We start from the raw sequence: 8105 nt of genomic DNA, 5'->3' as shown, positions 1-8105 counted from the left end.
TTTACGCTCGGCCTTCGGCCTCGCTTCGCGAGGAATTAAGTGACAAATTTACAAAAAACAGAAAGAAAACCCATCAGAATACGGAGGAGTGAATTAGTTTTTTTCCTTCCCTTTTAACGCCTGTCAAGCAGGCTAGGAATAAATAAACATCGAGTATTTGTTTTGTCTGATGACTTAACGAAAAAATAAAATTAAATAGAACAGTTGACCTGTACCACTTCAAAACCTCCATATAAGTACTGTTTGTGCTTTTGAGCCTCTTTACCTCTTTGGTAAACTATGAAGAGCTTTTCAAATCGTAAAGGCGAAATTGAATTAGTCGCAAGGCATACCATCTAAAAATACACTTGAAATTTATATAGTTCGTTTTTTTTTTCCACTCCGTTCTGTGCCATTAAAGCGCGTCATATTCCACCGAGTCCTTCGGCATTTTAACTTGTTAAATTGACTCCAAAATCACATAGAAAACCAGAAAAAAGTTTTAATAATTAAGAAAAATTCAAAGCGAAAAACTGCAATTTTGGGCGACGTGACCGAAGAAAAATGATACCTTATACAATAGCAATTGTACATAGTTGTTTACATTAACATTGCGTTGGTTTCCTGTCCTAACTAAGGAAACGAAACGAAAGAAGTCACATATTAAACCTATCCAGAACGTCAAAATCTACCTCCATGCTCAATTATATTCGACAACGTTAGTTAAATACTCGAATTAAGAGCAGAAAACCCAATGTGCGCAAAGTTTACCGATATTAAGTGAAGTTTCCCGATGTAAGCTTAAATATGGGGTGAAAATGGTGGTGATTTCCGTATTTTCTCGTTCCCGCCGATTGTTTATCAAAGATAGCATTGTGTGAGTTTTTGCTTGGTACCTGATCTCTTGAATTGAGCTGCTTTGACTTTCATGACTTGCTGCATTGATAAAAGCTCCAGAAAAGATGCTTCTTGCAGATGTAACCTGCGCAAGAGCGCGAGAGGCGGGACGGAGCAAACTTACTATGACTAAACTGGGGGAGGGGGGTTGGGGGACGAAAGGAAAAGCATGCCAGCTTTGCAGAGCTCTATCGTCACTAAACAGGAGGGAGGTGAACTTTTTGATTGGCTAATGTGCCGTCCGTCGACGGTGTAAAATAACAGATTTTTGATCGCATTACATCTTGTTCAAAACGAGCGAGGTACGAAGTTCGAAGAAACAAAGTTCACAAGTCTTTGACCAGCCTAAAAATTTCAAGCACGACTGTTTTCGACCAACATTTCAAATATTTTTGAAGATTCAAGATTGAAGCACCTGATCATCTGATCTTTGACTAAAAAAATCTCGCACTGATAGTTCTTTGTAATACCCAATAAATCGCGTTACCTCGCCATCTCTGGGAAGGACGAAATAGTCAATCTAAGCTATATTTTATTTCAAGTCACTTTTTTCGTGACATCAACCTTTCGAGGTCGCATTTCAAATTTGCAGTTGAGTCAACAAATCATCGAAAAAATGGGAAAAAACTATCCATGGTATTAAAATTGCCCTTAACATTGTCGCACAGTCTCTCCTTGAGTGGCTATTATTATCATCAGATCACATCAGATTTCCCTTAGTAAAAGTGCAATTTAGACCAATTTTTTATCTCTTATATATTTTAATCTTTTTAACTTCCATTTTAGGTACACTGTAAGGCTTTTAGCGACTTTTTAATTTTTACTTTTTACTAGGGCCTCTAAGGATAACAGTTTTTATTGTAAAAGCTGATGGAGTAACCCTATTTAAATAAAGGCTTCTCTCTCTCTCAAAGAAACTATGATATCGGCAATGGTACACCAGTAAGCAACAGCTATTGTTTGTACTGAATGCAATACAGGCCATAAACAACATAACTTTAGAAAGCTGAAAAGTTTAATATACAATGCTGGAGATATATAGCAATGCAGAGTTACCTAATTATAGGAAATTAACGCGAATTTAAAAATTCGCGTTAATTTAAGTCGCGTTAATATTTGTCAGCGTTAATTTCCGCGACGTTAATTAAGTGAAGCGTTAATTTCCACGACCTTATAAATTTCCATTAATATTACCCTAAATTCTGGATCCTGTGCAGGCATTGTTGATTTTCCCTTTTCTGCAAACTGTATTGACTTGTATTTCGATCTTTACGATATTTCCAGTTCATGCCTGCTTTCAGAAAGGCAGTTCGACATCTGACACATTCTTTTCTTATGATTACGGCCAAAAAAGTCAATATTGAAATAAAATTTGTTCTTGTTGTCGCTACAAACTGCGCTTCCTTTTGTTAATCGCGTTAATTTCTTTCATTTTACAAATTTACTTCCGCGTTCGCGCTAATTTCCTTTATTCAGGAGTAAGATTACCTCCAATTCGCGTTAATTTGCAGGAGCGTCAATTTCCTATAATAAGGTAGTCGCAAAGCTATAAATGAATACAGATTGTACTTCAGTCAAAGCTCGATTGTAGAAATATCTCCTTAACCTTTCGAGGATTAGTTTCTACAGAAACTGTTGTAAAGCGTCACCGAACAGAATTGAAAACACTTCTCTTCTGTAAATTCGGACCAAGTTGACAAGGAAAATTAAACGCTCCTAGTAGGCCCCCCCCCCCCCCCCCCCTGGTTCAGCTTCTAACTTTGCCAACGTCGCACCCCCTCTAGGCAGCGAGTGGCGATCATGTTACGGCGATACCTGATTTTAAAAACTTCCGAATTATTTATCTTAAAGGAGCAACGTCACGAACATTTCGCATATTTGGTGTAAACTGTTCTGAAATTAGTGGTAGGCAACTTAAACCATGAAAAACATTATCTTAATTTGATGATAGAAATCAAGCAACGGCTATAAATATCGATTTTTTTTTTGAAGACGCGCGGAAACGACTTGAAAAGTTAAGCCTTAATTTTTCAAGTTGCAATCCATTTCCATCCAAGCCATCCGCAGCCAAAGACGCTCGTTAACAGTTTCAGTGCTCTAATATAGGAATTTTTTATAAAAATGGACCATTATTTTTAGGTTTCCTGCGACACATATAAATTATTCCTGGCTGTTCAAAAGTTCTGGCAAAGCCCATTGAATTACGTTTGGACTGGTTGAGTTCATGGGCTACATTACACAGAGTAAAAGAACCGCCAGCCCAAAAACAAGACCCAAACAACAAAAGACCTAGTTAACAAGAAAACAAGACTATACTGTAATTTATTGACCTAATACTTATTAAGGAATGCGTTTGTGTTTTTGTTCTAGTTTCTTCTAAAATAGTTTGCAATATGGTCAGATCTATTTTTGGCCCCTGTTGTGACATTTCTAAAGATGGCATTTTTAGACGAATCAACTTTTTGATGTTAGAACCGTTAAAAAGAGCACACTTGAAAGCATCAATTACAGGCCAGTTAATAGTATTGAAATCAATTTACACCCCAGGCCCGAACAAAAGTAACAGATTTTTGGTAAAAGCAAAGTGGAATATATATCACAAATCCATTTGTCAACTTTAAATTTTATAACGATATTATAACGATTTTCCAGGACAAATCGTAAGCTGGAATTTCACCGAATGTGAATCTTCAACTGAAACATGGTCAACTACACGAATGTCACCTTAAAAAAAGAATCATTTATAAAGAATTTAAAAGCATTTACTATAAGCAATTGTCATGAATTATGTCACTCCTTGCCTTTCATTTAAACAATTCAATTCTCTTGACACTGCTCTGTTCAAAAGCTCTGTTATGAAAACTATCTCATTCATTCACGTGGCGAACATTAAAAAACTTAAAAAGGCTAAACGCAATTTTTACCAGAGCGCTTTAGAAAAAATTCAGCCGTTCAGCGATCTATAGACTTCGATAAATAACGTTTTGTGCCTTTTGTTTATTTATCAAATGGCGCTCAACTAACAACGGCAATGCGCCAGTATTGGACACCATAAATGTAGAAATATTATTCTACGTTTGTGCTTATTTTAACAAATTCCCTTCGTGTTTTATGAATGAAAAAAATCGGCTTTTCTAAACGGGCTAAGCCAGAAAGCATAATAAATAAAATACAATTCAATAAAGTGTAGTATCATCATCGGTTTGGAAATTATATTTATTTGAAATAAAATTTTTTGCCAAGTGTCTTATCTAGTTGTCACTTTGCCGATCCGAGCATTTTTCTCGAGTCTCAAAATCGGCAATATTTTCAAATTCCCTTTCGGTCCGATCGGGAAATATGCCGCGCCGCAAAACGTCACACGTCGACACTCGTCGTAACGTATTAAACAGGCTTAGCATGGACAAATGCGAGGAAAACTTTTATGAACAATCACTAAGTTCCTTAGACAATTGTAGTTCTGTTATAACGCTATCGATCTTGTCTTTGCTACATAACGTGTCCGTGACACGAAGTAACAGAACTACTACGCTTTGTGTTCCGGACAACGTTAGTTCGCGGCAGGTTATTTGCTTGTTGTAAATGAATGAAATACAACGTGTGATCTTCCATAAAGAACGGTAGAAGTAATAAAATAAATTATAGCCTTTCATTGAACATGTTTAAATTCGTTACTAACGTTGATTAACTTCATTACTATCTTGCAATGTTTTTACACCAATGTTGCGTGTTGTTCGCGGGAAACAAGCGCCTCGAATCGAAAAAAGCCGGTAAATCGAGCTGCATTTTGCAAGATTTGCACCATAGACCATCTAATGAAAATATTACTCGATTGTTAACATTGCATATTAAGCCGCTTTACGCTTGTAAGTCAGAAAAAAACTGCAAACACAGTAAAAACTAGCCAACATTTTTATGATCGTTGTAAGAAACTAAAAGTCTCACTTACCGCGTGCGGTTAATTTCCATGGCTTGTAGTCTTTCATGTTCCTTCTTGAAACGTAAATACGAAGCTCAACAGCCTGCCTGATCGTTCCATAAGTTCAGATATTCACTTGATTTCATTCAACAGCGTAGGTACACAAAATATTCCACCAGTGTTCAGTGATATACAGCAAAATACAGCAGTTGTTTCCACGACTCCTTTTAGAGTTACTTCACATTCCAAAGCCTTGCAAGTGTAAATGTGTGGGCGAAATTCATTCAAACAATAAAACCGAATTGTTGACTGTTCTGGTTACTCAATTCTCCGCGGAATACTTCACTTATAATTGTCACCAAATGCTTTGTTGAAGAAAAATAACATTACCAGTTTAATATTTTTTCCACGGATACTCAAATGAATGCCCAAGCAAGAGAGATATTCATTACAATGCACGCTACGAAATGCAAATTCAGTTTTAGCTATCATATCCACTCTTGGTTTTTTGCCGGTATTAATATTCCACAAGACAAAAATATTTAGACGAGATTCAATTGATTGGTTTACTCAAGGATTAGACAGCGCGTTCGCGCCATCGCCGCTAATTACAACTACTGGGCCATAAGACTAAGCAATCATTAATCTTAATGCGAAAAATTTAGTCACTTGGTTCTACCAATGAATGAAATATCTTTGCGCATTAAGAAAATGATTAACAGTGTGAATTAAGAGGTAGCAAGTTTTAGGCACAAAAATGGCATACTCATTAAACATTTAATATTTTGTGGTTTAAACCTGTCTGAATTTCGGTGTTTGTCTGTTATTAGTGTCTTTTGCGGTTGAAACCTGCAAATTTGGCAAAAAATTATCGTCAAATAATACGTTCTCTAACAAAGATACACAGCAAGTTGAGAACGTAAGTAAAGCAGCCTCGTGAATTGGAGGGAAACAGTACAAAGTGCATTTCCCACGTTTCCATCGAACGGAACAATTTCTGCTAGGAAAATATTTATTTTTCTTAGTAAACAAACACGCAACAACTCAATACCTTGTCAACGGAAAATATCAGAGGAAATCGTTATTAACAAGCAGTTACGACCTATGGCTCACAAGCAAAGACTATAAGCAAGCTGATCTATGAATTAATATTTTTTCCAACACCTTTAAAAAATCGCTGCTCTTTTCTGCGAATTCGGGGTGCAAATTTTTAGAAAACTGCGTCACCTTTATAGAATAAGAATATTTACCAGTTTTAATATAGCATTCATCGAGCAGTGACGCATTTGTCATGTAAATATTTGACAGCTTTACATAATACGCCTACAGACTGAAAAAAAGAAGTGAATGAAAAGAGATAATTTTTTACTCACCCCGCGAAGACAAGTAACAGAATGACGTTGGAGAAGAGTAAAGCATGCCAAAAATTAAATTTTAAAACCTGCTCAAAAATTGCAATTTTAATATCGTGCTTTGCTTGAACGTCGTTAAATACGAAAACTGTAATCAAGCAACTGCAAACACAATAACCGGATGATAACTTACTTATCACCCGGCAACCCCAGATTGCATTTTCCATTTACTGCACGACTCCAATTAAATTGCAATTACACAGCGAAATTAGGTGAATCTCGATAAATCGAAGAATAAACGTTCTGGGAGTTCGGCGGAAAGTTCTTGAAGAAATTTTTTAACTCATAAGCGCATTTCAAAATTAAGGAGTATGGACAGCAAACAGACACAGCAAACAAAGTGACAAGAAATGAATTTCAGGGGGCAATATTGCGCGACAGATTATGACACTAAGAAAAAGTAAATTTGTAATGCACTTCAAGAGTAGGATTAGCTGGACATTTGCCTGATAACAATGGAAAAAACGCAGTTAAAACCATTTCTCAATAAAAAAAAAGGAGGGGGGGGGGTGCTTAAAAAAAAAAAAAAAAAAAAAAAATTTATAAAAAATTTTCACCAAAAAAAAAAAAAACCCAAAAAGCCCCCCCCAACCGCGCCCGCCCATAAAAACCCCCCTTAAAAAATTCCTCAAACAACACCCTTACAAAAACTCACTACGCGCCTGTTCTCTTACGTAAGATTGTTGAAGTTAAATGTGTTTCTGCCCTGCGATGACATAGCAGAATTTGTACAAACGGACTAATAAAGATTAAAAGATTACAGTTCGTAAAGAAACATTGAACACAACCGGTGTAATAAAATTATATTCTTTCTCAGGCATTCTCTCTTGCTGTTTTACAACAAAATTAAGTAAATTGAAGAACAAATGCACCGGGAGGTCGACGGAAAGTTCTTGAAGAAATTAGTTAACACATAAGCGCATTTCAAAATTAACGAATATGGACAGCAAACAAACACTGCAAACAAAGTGACAAGAAATGAATTTCAGGGCAATATTGCGCGACGGATTATGACACTTATAAAAAGTAAATTTGTAATACACTTCAAGAGTAGGATTAGCTGGACATTTGCCTGATTACAATGGAAAAAACGCAGTTAAAACCATTTCTCTTACGTATGATTGTTGAAGTTTAATGTGTTTTTGCCCTGCGATGACATAACAGAATTTATGAGTATCAACAAAGTGCATCAATATCAAACCAGACTGGCGAGTAAGATTTCATACTATCTGCCAAAAGCAAGGACCAATCACGGCAAATTTAACATTCGTTTTTTCGGTGCTAAAGATTGGAATTCCATTGATGACTCACTTAAATCTAAGAGAAGTGCTTGTTTCAAAAATCTCTTAAAAGAATTATCTCCAACTACTAACTGGTATCGGTTGATGTACTTTATTTTTCATTTTTTGTATGCACATCCGTTGTTTGTTTCTTTTTTGTCTCTCTTTTTCGTTCCTTGTGTGTGTGTGTGTGCGTGAATAGAAATCGTGTCTCGTTTTTTATACTTTGTAACTTTAATGCAACTTCATCATCATCATCATCATTACTTTTTTTTACCCTTTTCCGCTTGGCCCAGCCACTTAGCTCGATTAGCCTTTACTATTTCTAAGTGGCTGTGCTCTTATTTTTTTTCACTGTAATTTTTTTCACGTTGTATGTATTAATCTTCATTCTAATTTCTGGGCACGAAAATAAAGATTGTTAGTTGTTGTACAAACGGACTAATAAAGATTACAGTTCGTAAAGAAACATTGAACACAACCGGTGTAATAAAATTATATTCTTTCTCAGACATTCCCTCTTGCTGTTTTACAACAAAATTAAGTAAATTGAAGAACAAATGAACCGGGAGTTCGACGGAAAGTTCCTGAAGAAATTAGTTAACACATAAGCGCATT

This window comes from Oculina patagonica, chromosome 7, assembly GCF_052425735.1.
Source record: "Oculina patagonica isolate OP01 chromosome 7, crgOcupat, whole genome shotgun sequence".
NCBI classification, from domain to species: domain Eukaryota; kingdom Metazoa; phylum Cnidaria; class Anthozoa; order Scleractinia; family Oculinidae; genus Oculina; species Oculina patagonica.
This window is presented reverse-complemented; position numbering follows the sequence as displayed.